Source organism: Cyprinodon tularosa, unplaced genomic scaffold (genome assembly GCF_016077235.1).
Source record: "Cyprinodon tularosa strain WSP-4 unplaced genomic scaffold, ASM1607723v1 ctg128, whole genome shotgun sequence".
Lineage (NCBI taxonomy): Eukaryota > Metazoa > Chordata > Actinopteri > Cyprinodontiformes > Cyprinodontidae > Cyprinodon > Cyprinodon tularosa.
Window position 1 is genome coordinate 887,501 of NW_024038092.1, and position 16,024 is coordinate 903,524.

At 37.0% G+C, this 16,024-nt stretch overlaps 1 protein-coding gene across 6 annotated transcripts in view; it reads left to right on the forward strand.

Annotated features, from left to right (window-relative positions):
• Positions 1–16,024, forward strand: part of LOC119777832 (teneurin-3-like) — a 488,332-nt gene that overhangs the window by 7,446 nt on the left and 464,862 nt on the right. The gene's annotated exons all lie outside the window — the stretch shown is intronic.

Consider the following 16,024-nt stretch of genomic DNA (forward strand, 5'->3'; position numbering starts at 1 on the left):
AAGGGTGGCGTTCACATTGGGTGTTTCGTTCAAGGCTGATTAATGGTAGTGAAACCATATTTATGTTTTGTTTTTACAGCTAAACCAGGAAATCTTTGACTGATGCTCTTCCAGGTGTGCATGGCTGCATCTCAGATGAACAAAACGATGAATCCCTAGATAGATAGATAGATAGATAGATAGATAGATAGATAGATAGATAGATAGATAGATAGATAGATAGATAGATAGATAGATAGATAGATAGATAGATAGATAGATAGATAGATAGATAGTTGTGTGTGTACCATACACATACATTTTATTGGCAGTTATATTTATATAAAACTAATTACATCTTTGCGTGATATATTTAAGTGATAATACTAAAATAATTAAATGAGATCTATATCTATATGCTTTTATATTTACACATTTTAATTTTGTTTAATATTTCACATTCATTAGAAAACAGTTGCAAATAATCAATTTATTCATAAAAAGTGAAAATAAGTATTTTAAGCCTTATTTGAATGAGACAGCTGCGGACTGATGAAGTCTGGTTGGAAATCTTAAAAACAGTGAATGTGTGCAATAACGGTGAATGCATTCGGTACCAGTGAATGCATTCGGTACCAGTGAATGCGTTCAGTACCAGTGAATGCGTTCAGTAACAGTGAATGCGTTCAGTACCAGTGAATACGTTCAGTACCAGTGAATGCGTTCAGTACCAGTGAATACGTTCAGTACCAGTGAATGCGTTTAGTACCAGTGAATACGTTCAGTACCAGTGAATGCGTTTAGTACCAGTGAATGCGTTCAGTACCAGTGAATGCGTTCAGTACCAGTGAATGCGTTCAGTACCAGTGAATGTGTTCAGTGCCAGTGAATGCGTTCAATACCAGTGAATGCGTTCAGTACCAGTGAATGCGTTCAGTACCAGTGAATGCGTTCAGTACTAGTGAATACGTTTAGTACCAGTGAATACGTTCAGTACCAGTGAATGCGTTCAGTACTAGTGAATATGTTCAGTACCAGTGAATGCGTTCAGTACTAGTGAATACGTTCAGTACTAGTGAATACGTTCAGTACTAGTGAATATGTTCAGTACCAGTGAATGCGTTCAGTACCAGTGAATGCGTGCAGTATTAGTGAATACGTTCAGTACTAGTGAATACGTTCAGTACTAGTGAATACGTTCAGTACCAGTGAATACGTTCAGTGCCAGTGAATACGTTCAACACCAGTGAATATGTTCAGCGCCAGTGAATGCGTTCAGTACCAGTGAATACGTTCAGTACCAGTGAATGCGTTCAGTACTAGTGAATACGTTCAGTACCAGTGAATGCGTTCAGTACTAGTGAATACGTTCAGTGCCAGTGAATGTGTTCAGTGCCAGTGAATGTGTTCAGTGCCAGTGAATACGTTCAGTGCCAGTGAATGTGTTCAGTACTAGTGAATACGTTCAATACTAGTGAATACGTTCAGTACCAGTGAATGCGTTCAGTACCAGTGAATACGTTCAGTATTAGTGAATGCATTCAGTAACGGCGAATGTGTTCAGTACCAGTGAATACGTTCAGCGCCAGTGAATGCGTTCAGTACCAGTGAATGCGTGCAGTATTAGTGAATGCGTTCAGTAACGGCGAATGCGTTCAGTACCAGTGAATACGTTTAGTACCAGTGAATGAGTTCAGTACCAGTGAATACGTTTAGTACCAATGAATGCGTGCAGTATTAGTGAATGCGTTCAGTAACGGCGAATGCGTTCAGTACCAGTGAATACGTTTAGTACCAGTGAATGAGTTCAGTACCAGTGAATACGTTTAGTACCAATGAATGCGTGCAGTATTAGTGAATGCGTTCAGTAACGGCGAATGTGTTCAGTACCAGTGAATGCGTTCAGTACCAGTGAATGTGTTCAGTACCAGTGAATGCGTGCAGTATTAGTGAATGCGTTCAGTAAAGGCGAATGTGTTCAGTAACAGTGAATGCGTTCAGTATTGTTGACCTTCAGCGCACAACAAAAAAAGAAAAAAAGAATAAAATACTGTTACTAAATAAAAAATAGAAAAAGCTTTAAAGAAAAACAACATCTCAGTTTAAAAGTGCTGTGCTGACTGGTCTCCCTCCAAAAAAGAAAAAAAAAACTAAACAAATTAATATGACTAAAAACCAAAGAATGCTTTTTAGCAATTAGAAGCTCTGTTGGTTTAAAGTTGCTGAATGCAGTTGCTGAATCCCTTCTTCAGGCCCCCCCTCCCTATATATATATATATATATATATATATATATATATATATATATATATATATATATATATATATATATATATATATATATATATATATATATATATATATATATATATATATATATATATATACCAGGGCTTCATGAAGAGGAGCCTTATTTTGCATTGCTTAGATGGCTGCTCTGCTCTACAGCCTTGGCTGCTGGAGACGCAGTCACCAGAGGAGGAAACATCTCCATGTCATGGTTTAACGCTCCTCAGTGACCTGAAGCCTCCTTCACTGTGAAACATTTCCATCTCTTTCCTCAGAGAATTATTTCCACCTTTTCATTTGCCATTTTAATTTAGAGCCACTTGCTTTTAAAATACTCCTTCTTTCTTTAAGCCTTCCCTTCCAGACGCTGTCTTGTTGTTTGGGGGCTGTAGTCAGCATCAGTGGGGGTCTTAATGTGAGTCGAGGTTCTGTCTCACAGACAGCTCCTCAGCAGAGGTGACATTTATTAGGTCGACAACTAGACTGGGCTGCCTGAGTGCCTCCGAGCTCTACAGAAACCGTGAAGAACAGCAATCCTGCCACTTTCCTTCTACTTTCTACGCTCAGCTAAAGGAATGTCAGACCAAAATGGCATTAAAGACATTTTTTTTTTCATTCTTTGGCCCACTGTGTTTTTTTGTTGTCTTAATATTTTTTTCCTTTCTCTCCATTTGTAATTTCCTTAAAATGCAAATACTTGGAGTAACTCCGAGGGTTCGTCTTTACAAAAAATGAGGAGAAGATCAGAGGAAGAGTTTAAACAATGAAGGATTAGAAAACTCATGAATCTGCTTTGATGCGACTATTCTTTGTTGTAGAGTAGAATAGTGAAAAATGTAGAAAGCCACATTTCATGGTAAAAATGTCTCATTGTCTGCCAGAATTGAGACCATCAGTCCACATATTGGAAGAAGATGCATGAGAACATGATAGCGATCCATTGGCCTGTTCATGTTTAAGAAAATCTACATATCTGATTGCATGTTCTTGTCTAAGGTGGACTCATATTTCATACTGAATCTCCTAAAACGGCGAGCGTGAAGAGAAACAGATAAATATCTGATAATAGAAGCTTTAATCATTCTCTCAGGAGACGCTGCTGACGTTCCATCTCTGTTAACTCTTCATTCAGAACGCTGTCGTTCAGAGATAAGCAAATAGATCGAGTGTGTCTGCAAACTTCCTTTTGTCTGATCAAGTTTTATCAAGCTGATATTTTGTGGCATTCAGACGGAACGATGAAGCTTTTGTTTGTAATCTGATTACTGGGATTTCCTGTTGGAAATCCCAGTATTCCTGTTGGGTCCTGATGTGAGGAGTCAGCTGGGTCTAGGCTCATCTTTTCATTTTATAAACACATTAGATAATATTGATTTGCAGTAGTTTGCACTGGATCTCCAATTGTTTTGGGTTTTAAAAAAATTTTTTTCCTCATGTGTGTTTAAAATCCTGACAAAGCTAAAAGTTAGCCAGTTTATTTGTTCTGCTAAATTATTAAAAAGGTTCAGTTCCTTCAGATTGTTTTGTTTATTCATTTATTTTATTTCCAAAGTCAACTTCTCTTGAATTTACTGTTGAGTAAAGAAATTATGATAATATAAAACATCCAAAATACCTTATGATAAAGTATAAATATAATAATATAATATAATATAAATATATTTAAATGCTGAAAACCAAAAGAACGTCCAGGAAACGGAAGCCTTTTTCCTTCCTCTGTTCTTTAAATCTTTTTCTATCAGCTGTTCTGTTGACACCAAACTTTGCAGCATTTAAACTCGGTTTTATTCCGTCCGTTTCGATGAGCAGCTGACTGGAGACACAGAGCTATAGACATTTGATAAAAGCAGGCCTTGATTCTGCTGAAGTTCTGTCTCTCATGAGGAGGAGTTTGCTGATCCAACAGCTAAATTCCAGCGTCCTTCCTCTGATTTCTGCTTTTTGGTCTTTGCTTCTTTTTTAATCGAATGTTTTCTTATTGATCCAGTCAATCAAAATGTGCAGTAAAGTTTTATTCCAGTCAGTGAATGAAGTGTTTTTTTTTATGTTTTAATTTCTCCTTTCCTGCTGGCTGTGATGGGGTGGGGGGGTAAAGCATTAAATCGCCACCACATGTTCATCACTGTGATGTCTGCTTTTTAACGTGTGCTAATTTGTCATTTAGGTCGATATAACTATGAGCTCCACTATGTAAAGATTAGTGTTTCATTCTACACAAAAACACAATAAATAAATAAATAAATATTTCTGTTTCGATTGAAAAATCTGTTTTGTCTATAAATTTGTTCTGTATTCTAATAAAAACAATAAACTAATCCTTTCGCAAATTAATCATTTCTTTTTTATGTAGCATATGTTAGTTCTATAAACATTTAAATAAAGATCAATTACATTGTGTTGTTGTGAGCATTGAGTTTATTTATTTTTTTTCTTTGTACTTATTGTCGTTAGCAAACAATTCAAACATACAAAGAATGTTTATTTTTTAGGTTCAAAATTCTCTATTCAAAAATGAAAGCGTATAATTAAACATATACAGCGGTATATCTTTTTAAGGATTAACAAAAAAGAATAATTAATTATTTTATATTATTTAATTTATTTAGTTAAATTAATAATTAATGGAATAATTAATTAGTAAAATAATCAATAATTTTATTCCTACTTTCCGTATTAGTTACTCATCGGTCATTCTGAGTTAAAACACCAGGAAGTTGCACAGATTGGTTTGGTTTTGTCTCAAAGTGAAAAACGCTGGATTCCTCCTAAAGGAGAGGATTAATATATAACATCCAGGAGAAAATACAGGCAAGGTAAAATATCCTAAAATAATGATCTAAAATCAAATACTCTGTGATCCTCTGGAGCCTGAATGTAAATGTAAAGGTATATTTAATTAACTGTTCAGCCTTAGTGTTGGATTAAAACAAACTTGCTAAGAAGTGGTTAGCAGGTTCTTCTTTTTTTGATTTAATGCAAAAATCTTAAGCTTATATTTTAAACCCAACATTGTGTTGCTGAGTGCTTAAAAAGGTGAAGGTAATTTTCCAACTGTAAAATGGAAATATAATCTGATCTTGAGGATCACATCTGGCCCTATTTAGTGGCAGATAACTGAAATCTTCATTTCTCAGTAGATTCCATGATTTCCTTTTCTAATTTTTTACTGTTTTTTCCTTTTTTTCAGCTCACTAATCAGTCTTTTATCTGAAGTATATATTTTTCATGATGTTGAACAGTAAAACTTTATTTTGATGCTAAATAAAACTGAATTAATTCTCTTCCAGCTCCAGGGAGCATCTAAATGGTTCATATTTTTAGCTTGGATTTGTATTTCTTAGAGAAACAGGAAACGGTCCTTAAGGTCGTCAGTCACCTGCATGTTGGCATGTTTTCTAGAAGCAAAGTCATGCAGCTCTGCCGCTGCGGCTCCTGCCTGAGATCGGAGCATCCTGAAGGGATTTCGTCATGGAAACATCTGCACATGATGGCGGCTCGTGTTCCGCTGACTTCCTCTGTGTTCCGGTTCCGTTGGTTCGGTTCTCCTCCTGGACACATTCTATCTGAACAAGCACCTTTCATAGAAGAAGAGGTTTTATTTCTAGCAGCAGAGAGGATAAAGCAACCATTAATTAAATGAAGGTGGGATTAGAATTGAGCTCTTTATTTTCATGGAAGCAGTTGTGGGATTCTAACCTTTAATTAGTAAGAGGCTTTGCTCTAATGCTAACTTTAGCTGAATTAAAAATAACCCTCATTTTTACTGTTGGAGACGTTACTTAGATAAGTTACCAGTTACTGGGTACGTCGACCATGAGTAATTAAATACGACTACTGGTTATGATTTTGAATGTTGAAGAATTTGAATGAATTTATGTAACTAGACCTTTAAATACAACTAAGAGTTCAGATATGAGAATTAAAATGTTTAAAATATGGAAATAAATGGAATGATTAGAGTGCATCTGAAAACATTGAACACTGATTTACACGATGTGAGAGGACCAGTGAGCCGAGACACTCATTTATGAAGGGCTAATTGAAAATGTGATATTTATGCCCGTTAACAGGTTTCCACTGGCTATAAAAAATATATAACGCTTTAACCCTTTCTAGGGCGCTCAGTGAAATACTTTAGAATCTAAATTTCAAGCCAATAGTGTAATTGGAATCCAGGACTAGACCTTATTACCTTTGTAACATTCAAAATATATGGATAATTTTGATGGCAAAAATTAAAGTCAATGTAAGAACAAGAAAGGCCAACCTGCCCAAATCAATTAAGAAAAATAACAAAAGTTATTTTATAAGAAATTAATAAAAAAACACTCAGAGTGAAAGAAATCAATTTTTTTGGCAGAACATAACCTTAGAGGCATTAATGCTGATACTGGCACTGGCATTTTTTAGTTTATAAACCTAAATATAATTGTTAACTAGGCTTATTAACTTTTCAATTAGCTTTTTACCTTTTTTTGACTTATCTTTTTTCAGCTTAATTTCCAGTAGCTAATATATCAGTCAAAGGCTCATCTAATTGGTCAAATGCCAAAATAAGATGTTCAGCAATGTAGCAGGATGTTTGCTGAATGGCTGGATGTAGATCTTGTGCTTCTAGACTCCATTTGTAAGGGGTATGCAAGTGATAAACAACGCTAACTTGCCCTATAAAGGGGTTAAAGCACCTTAACCCAAAGATGTATATCGATGTAATAATATTAAACAACTTTCCGTAAAATAAAAGCAAGCAGGACGTATGTCCATGTAAAACTTAACATTAAAGTCTCCTAGTGAATTAGTTATAAAATTGTAGGATAGAGGATGATGTGTTGATGTGAGGGGCTTCATCAGATCTTTGGTTCTCCTGCATAATGAGCGAATCACAGGAACGTTTAGCGAATGTTTCCAGTTTGGTAACGCTGTCAGTGAATCTGCGGAGCTCTCCTCCATCACCATGCTGCACTGCTTTCGGTCTCACCGCTGACCCCTCCCTCACGTGGTGCTTTCAGGGAAAACAGAGCAATGTCTCCTCCCTCAGCAGAGAGAGAAGTTGTTCTGTCTCGTTTCATTCTTCACTTTTTTTTTTATATAGATTTTAGTTAATAAATTACAAAAATACATCGACTCATATGATATATAATTTTTTGCTCCAAGATATTTAGTAAACCAGGGTTGGAAATTTCTTCCTTTTTCCAGGATTTTTCCAAAATATATATATATTTTTTCCAGTTTCTCCTGGAAAAATCTTGGAAGGCGAGATTTACCTTTTTTCTTTTGGTGAATATTTGGGCCTCAGCAGGCCCAAATCCAGTAATAACCGTGAGGTGGCGTTCAATATCTATAAACCAGAGAGGTTTGGGAGCATGAAGAGCAGAAGAAATAAAAGAAAAAGAAAGCCAGCTGGTGGAATCTAATAATACAAGAAACGGGTTCTCCTACCATGTGACTAATAGTTATTCATTTATCTAGATGTGTATTACATCCACTTAATAAATTATATCAAGTCTTAATCTGTGTCCCTGTGTGTATTCTCGTAAAGATTTCTCCTGTATTTATGTATCCTGGTGGATAGAATGAGTCGACTTTTCAATGGTGTAGATGTTGGAGCTTGGCCTGTTTTTCAGTGTAGTCCTGTTTCTCTGACTGTGACTAACTGGATGTGCTCTCTTCATCCTCTGACATGGGAGCTGGCTCGGAGCTCGTCTGCCTGGCTGTGTGTTTCCTGGACGGGGCCGCCTGTGGAGCTGGTTGACAGTTGCCTTTTGTATCTATGCTTCTTTTTCTATCTCTGCTTCTGTCTCCTTGAACCCCAGTCGGCCTCAGCAGATGGCCGCTCACACTGAGCCTGGTTCTGCTGGAGGTTTCTTCCTGTTCAAAGGGAGTTTTTCCTCTCCACTGTCGCTACAAGCATGCTTAGTGTGAGGGATTGCTGAAGAGTCAATGAGTCGATGCAATCAACTGGTTTTCCATAGATAGAAAACTTTGAATCACTCTGACTGGATGATCTGGTTGAACTGTAAAGTGCCTTGAGATGACATGTTGTGAATTGGAGCTATAGAAATAAACTGAATAGAACTGAACTATCCCAGTTCTCGGAAATATGATCTTTTACCAGGACTTTCTTCCAGTTTCACCTAGAAGAAATTTAAACCATGTAGTAAATTGTTATTGTTCCACATCTGTTTGTCTTTAAAAAAAATGCAGCCAAGATAAAGGAGGAATGTTTTCCTCTTCCTTTGGTCCTTTTCTTAGGTTAGATCATATTTGGAAAGAAAGTTATCCATAAGTGCAAGACGGATTTGGTTTTTGAAATCAATGATAGAAATTTATTTCTGATTACCTGTTGTAATCTCACTATTTCTGAACTACATTTTTTTTTTTTCAAAGATATTTTTATTAGAATTTTCTGTTAGACATACAAAAACAAACATACACACACGCTGAAACATGAAAAATAAAGCAAAATAGACTAAAAACAAAAAAACAAAACAGAGCAAGGTGCATTCCCTCCCCCCACCCCGCACCCAAAAAGAACACTAAACCCCAGGGCTCACTCCATCTACACACTCAAAAAACGAGGAAAAAATAGCTTTACATGTCACAGTATTTTATAAGATGTAGGAAGGGAAACCAAATATCCTTAAAGTCTTCAAGCTTTCCTTTTGTTATATATGTCAGCTTTTCCATTGCCAGGTTGTTGGTCAATAGTTTAATCCATTCATTTATCTTTGGTCTTTCTGTGTTCTTCCACTTCAGAGCAATCAAATGTTTAGCCTGCAAAAGGCAAAAACTCAAAAGCTTCCTTCTCTTCATAAGTCCTTTAAGTCCATCTGGAAAAATGTGCAATAAGCAAAGTTTACTGTCCATTGGAACATCCTGTTCGATCAAACGGGAGATGAACATGGTAACCTCCTTCCAGAAAATTTGAATCTCTATACATTGCCACATACAATGGAAAAGAGTGCCCTTATTTATATTACATTTAACACAGATATCAGGAATATTTGAATTAAAATGGTGAAGTTTTACAGGAGTGATATACGTTCTAAATAACCATTTGTATTGTAATAGTCTAAACCTTGTGTTAATAGTTTGCGTTTGCGCCAATAGACATGAGTTATTCCAATCATCCTCAGGGATTTCAGTTTGCAGATCAGCTTTCCAAGCTTGTAAATATGCAAGACCATTTTCTTTTGAAGCCAAAAGTAAAATATTATAAAATTTGGAAAGTAGGCCTCTGCTCTGATTATGGTGAAAGGCTATATTCTCTATGGTTGTGAGTGGAGGTTCAGACGTAGATTTCAGTGAGGCGAAGACAAAACCTCTAATCTGTAAATACTTAAAAAAATGCTTTTGGGGCAGACTATACTTATTTACCAGTTGTTCAAAAGTCATCAAAACTCCTTCACTATAAAGGTCTTCTGAACTACATTTTAAATCAGTGTCTCCAGTAATGTTTTATGGGTCAGTAGGTAGAGACGTTAAATTAAAAGAAAGTGAAATTAAAAGAAAGGGCCCTTTAATCATTAACATTAGGAGGTTTATGTTCCTCTTTGATGCCACTTTAGATTTTATCAAGCAATAATCAGGTTTTTCAGGGTTTTTCCAGATAACATCTGTGTTCCTATTTCCGGCTTTATTCTCCGTTTGAAGGGAAAACTTTAAGGTGTCAGAATGTTTTTCCTGCTCTTTTTCTGTTTCCTAACACCTGGACTCCATACCTGCCTTTAGGATGCTCCCCGGGGGGGCAACAGAAGTGGGCAGACATGACTCAGCATTATCTTTGAGTTTTTAAGATCTGCGCATAAGCCCTCACTTCTTATTGCTAAGCAACTCTAAAACAAGCAGAGGTATGGATCTTTTTTTGTCCCCAACATAAGAGCCTGATGTGCATCCATGCAAATAACCAGCACACACTTAGGAGAGCTGGTGCTGTAGCCTGGAAATGTTCAGAGGTTTGCTCTAAATCTGGAGGTTTGCAGCAATGTTGAAAAGAACGGTGATTTAATGCCACCTTTATTGGTGGAAATAATGAAGGGTAAACTAAAGGCTTTACTTTGCAGAATATTATAATATAAACATAAAAAACTAAAATAATCATCAATGTTGTTTGGAGTTTTTGTATCTCAGGAAGATTTCACAATGTCCTGCAGTGAAGGTGGAATCACTGAGTTTAAACCATTTAATAAAAAAAAGTGATTATTGTTAAGGTGGAGGGTAATGACCTGTTCACACTGAATGTAAATAACACAACCAGAGCAGAACACAGAAAGTAGTGAAACCCACCAGGAGAGACTTTGACTGGAGTTCAAAACGCAACAACCAGTCAGGAACTAGATGTTCAATTTATTTCAGTTTATTTCTATTGCGCCAATTCACACCACATCACATCTTGAGGCACTTTACAGTTCACCAGATCATCCAGTCAGTTTAGGGAAAACTAGCCGATTGCATCGACTCATTGATTCCAAGGCAATCACTCACACTAAACATGCTTGTAGAGACAGTGGAGAGGAAAAACTCATTCTTTCAATCAAAATCAAAGATAAAAATATATATATTGTTGGCAAAGAATGAAGTAAGGAATGCCCTTCAGAGATTTTATAGGGCATTTATATCATTGTTCCTCCTCCCTTGGCTCTAAAGCTGGTCTTGAAAAAAACGATAAACTAATTAGGGCTGGCTGATACCACAATATCTAAGTTTCATAATAGAAATAAAAAAAAGACATAACTTTCTACAACAAGTTTTGGTTTTAGTCATCCCCTTTGGGAGGCAAACTTATACTTCAAAGGGTAACTCAATGCAAGCTGTGAAACAAAACAAAATATTTTCAGCTACACTTATCAAACTGAGCTAGTTCAGTTATGAGGAGACATCTGCGAAGGAAAAGTAATGAAATGATGGAAACTCAAGATGTGGATTGGAGGAATAAAAAGATTTTCTAAAAGGGAAATCTTTATAAACAGAAGCCCAGCCCTAAAACAAACAGACATCCGCTTGTGTAACGGACGCTGAAGCCTGGACCCAATGGTGCAAAAAGTGGGTATGCAGTGTATGCGACGCATAGGGGCGCTGCACCAGAGGGGGCGTCAAAACCCCCTCTGGAAAACATGTTTTTCTAGTTTGCATCTTATATCTTTAACAGCATAAAATGATCCACCTCAAAAATATGTAGTTGCGCCCCTGGACCCAGTATTCTGCAGACAAACTGAATGTTTCAAACAAGTTTACTTAAACAACAAAAAGAGGAGCTGGTTCTCCGATTCTCTGCTGAGACAGGAAACTCGTATGAGTGACAAGAATGATGAGCGAAGAAGACTACAAAAAGTCACTGACCTGGTTGAGAGTTCAGTCTGATACTGACAGAGGAGAAACCCAGTCCAGAACAATGCTGATTATAGTGACGCACAATCCAGGCAGTCAGACTAAACGCAAAATGAACAGAACAGACAGGGAAAAACCAAAAATACATGGAGAAAAAGCTGATCAGAATTTACCAACACAGACAGCTTACTTTGAACGCTGGAGTTACTCACACTGAGGCAGCCTGAGTAATCTGGTGCTGATGGAGAGCAAACAGCATAAATAGCTGCTGGTACAGGTGAATCAGATCGTCTGTAATCAGCCGCAGAAATTAGGCAGGTGAGCCGGAGCAGATGGAAAAATCCAACCATCAGCGCCAGGATTATGACAGTTTGCTGTGTTCTGTCTGAAGGGTTATTAAGCTCAAACTGAAAGACAAGAATCTGGGGGCAGACTTTGAAAGACCCTCTGTGTGAAAGTCTTAACAACTGGGCGTAAATAAAGAGATGATCTGTAGGCTGGATACACACTTCCTGTTGACTAATCACTGCACACAAACCCCAACCTATGAGGAGATGTTTTCCTTAAAGGAAGCGGCCATTCCTCTCTTTTAATGAAGACACATGGAGATATAAATGTCCGCCCGTGGTCAGCTAGAGAGGGATCCAGGCAACCTTCACCGACCGGCCCTCAGACTAAATTTACCCAAGGGCATCACGCTTGGATAGATGCAAACACCTTGAATCCCTCTGAAGACTCACAGAAAGCAGCTCCACACATAAACGGCAGCAGATGACAAACAGCTACAGCTTCAAATAGGTCAGTGTGCTCATATTGGCTGGGAGTTTATGTGTGTGCATGCAGCTCGTTGCTGGTCCAGGGGACAACTGGCTGAGTTTAGCTCTTTACACTGAGTGGCCCCCATTTATTGCAGTGGGACAGATTGGAGGAATTGCATAGTTAAGCACAAATACTGATCTTTAAAAAACAGTTTTTATATCATGAATTTTTTCATTAGAATAACAGAATTCAGAGAAAGTTAAAGGAGGACGCAAGCTGCTAATATGACCCACTTTGATTCCATTTATTATTTTCCAGCATTTATGTGGTTAGCAGAGCCGTCAAGTAACAAAGTACAAATACTTTGTTACCTTACTTAAGTTTACATGTTGGCTATTTTTACTTTATTGGAGCAAATATATTTTTAGACAACTTTTTACTTCTACTCCTTACATTTTTTTTTGCAATTATCTCTGGTTTCTATTCCTTACATTTTAAAAATAGACTGTTAAAGCAGAAGTATAGGATGTTCTTTTTCCGGGTGGATCATCAAAATAAGTGGTCCTCCTAATTGTCAATGATTCTGGCGATATGTTTACGTCCTCGTCCCCATTTTCACTTAGCGATGATGAGTCTCACATAGTGGAAAAATTGTTTATCTTCTTCTAGAAATTTTGTATGAGTGATGCAAATAGCAACTTTTGAACAGAGCACAAGGGGAAATAGGGCTAATGCACGCTTTCGCACGCGTTTATTAGGTTTCCATTAGTTATAAAACTATGAAAATGAAGTCTAACGAAGTTTTCATCCAGAATTGTAGAAAAATTTTCCTTTAATAGGGTAGTGCAGTAAAGCTTCAGTCATTAACATTTTTTCCTGCATTACTTTTATACTTTAAGTATTTTTAAGCTGAAGTTGATCCTCTAATTTCTATAAAAGTGTTTTTAAACAGCAGGATTTATACTTCTACTGAAGTAATAATCATTAATAGTTTAGGCACCTCTGGTGGTTTGTATGTTAGGCTGAGAGTTGGTTTCATTTACTGTTGTTTTAATATTTTTAAAACATATTTTCAATTATAGCTGTTTAAAATATGAAATCGATGTATTTGGAAGTTCGTGATCAACAAAGCACTATAAAAAGCGTCACTATAACCAGCATAGAAAATGTGTTTGCATACATTATTTTTCCATTGAAGAAAATCTATTTTCAAACATCAGTAACCATTCAGAGTAATTCAGTTTCCATGGTGAAACATGCCTGCGTTTACTTCTGTGACCTGCGGTGTGCAGCGATCTCCACTGTTTGGACTGATCATTCAAACAAACAAAGGATGGGAAAAAAAAGGTTTACAGCGTTCTAAAGAATATGTCGGAGGGAAGCGCTCTTGAACTGTGTGAACCTGCCAAGACCCCTGCAGCTACATCGTTGCAGCTCCACGTTTTACAGCAGAATTACAGATAATTCATGCTAAAAATGGAATTTACTCTGAAGTTGTCGCCTGCTGTGAAACCATGAGTGGCTTTGATAGTAATAAATTCATGTTCTTGTCCTCATTAAGTTTCTTTTGTTTTTCTTTGCATCCTTTTTATTTTTTATCTTGCTGAAATTAGACTATTGTTGTTTGTTGATGATACCTACTTACACAATGTAAATTAAAAAAGATGTTTTTTTTATTTGTTGTTTTTTTTTCCTGTTGTCTTTCTGGCTAATGAAAACAATTTCCTCCAGGAAAAAACTGATGAATTATACAGCAGGTAAAAAAAGGATCCACAATATCATGTAAAACAGAACAGACCTTCTCTGATTCAACTCAGTATTATTGAATCAACACTATTTAGAGAAAAGGCAAAACATTTTGGGAGTTAAAGAACATAAAGGGTCCTTCTTAAAAACAGCTTGTTGATCTGTGAAGTTTCTCGTTTGCATCTCTTATAAAACTAACAGCCTTTCATAAAAAATAAATAAAACCCTCCATATTGATAGCGGTGGTATTGTGATGATCTAACCATCAAAGCTGCTTCTAACAAATAACCCTGAGGGAATAATGTGTAACTATGGGTTATTAGCATAGATGTTCCCAGGTTAAATACTGTAACATTTAAATTGTGACATTTAGTTGAAGGTTTAAGAATAATCAAAGCCCATTTCAATGTTGTTGTGGCCTTATCAATAAAAGGCTTTTATCTTTAAAACCATCCAATTTTAAACAGTTCAGTCAAGCTGGCCGACTCATTCTCTATCCCAATGTAAAAGGTTTATCACTCTGCACTTTTAGCTGCAAAGAATTTGAAGAATACATTTTCTATATACTATTTTTTATATAGTGTATATTGAGCCATAGCAATTCAGTCTCACTCCCAACTCGTCACATATTAACACTTTTTCCAGTCCCCTGCGCCTCAGTTACTGACGGAACCAGGTTCATGACAGGCTGTAGCAGGAACTTCTCTTTGCTAAAAATCTAAATTGCGATTATAGATTATTTTAAATAAAAATTGTGATTTATTTTAATTTTCCTTTGCACTAACCCCAAGCTGATAGATGCTTCACTCCAGGTTTTCGGTTTTTGAAAGCTTGCTTTCCCAGAGTCCATTGTTACATTGTTACTTTACTTGCTCTATGTCTGCTTCTGTCTCCTTGAACCCCAGTCGGCCTCAGCAGATGGCCGCTCACACTGAGCCTGGTTCTGCTGGAGGTTTCTTCCTGTTAAAGGGAGTTTTTCCTCTCCACTGTCACTACAAGCATCCTTAGTGTGAGGGATTGCTGAAGACTCACTGAGTCGATGCAATCAGCTGGTTTTCCTTGGATAGAAAACTTTGAATTAATCTGACCGGATGATCTGGTGAACTGGAAAGTGCTTTAAGATGACATTTGTTGTGTATTGGCATTATAAATATAAGTTGAATTGAAAAGTGTTTACTTCTACTTGCATGCATGGATCTGTGAGCTAGCTGGTTTACTTTTCTGTGTGGCAACAGACCCACTTCAAGTGTTTAAACACCACCTAAAGGGCTGCAGTCAGTGTCCTACTCTCGTTAGATATAGATCATTAAAATCTATGCTTCTGTGAGTGGAAAATTGTGATTATATCGCAATAATAATATAAGAATTTGTTTTTTTTTGAGTTTTTACTGAACTAGTGGCTAAATTTTTTGACAGTAGGCTGACAGGAAAGGGGTTACGAGAGAGGGGGAGAGAAATGCAACAAAGGACCACAGGTCGGATTTGAACCCGGCCAGGTAGTCTAGGACTAAGGCCTCTGCACCTGGGCCGTGCACGCTTACCACTGCGCCACCTGCATGCTCATATTAGAATTATTTACCTGTGTTGATCTCACATTAGAGAAAATGTACCTCTGCATTTAACCCATCCCCTTGGGGAGCTACAGGCTGCTGTTGTGCTGCACCTGGGGAGCATTATGGGTTTAAGGGTCTTGCTCAGGAACCCAGTGTGGAGGCTTTGGGGATCGAACTCAGTACTTTCAACCCTTTCAGAGCACAAGCACACTGTTCTAACCACTAGGCCAACAATCCCCCCAAACTGCAATTGCAAACGCAATCAATTACCAACCCTTACCACCAACCCATCCCTTACCTTAACCCTAACCTCTAAACCTAAAGAAAAACTAGTATACATGTTACCATGCACTTCTAAAGCCACCAAAGTAA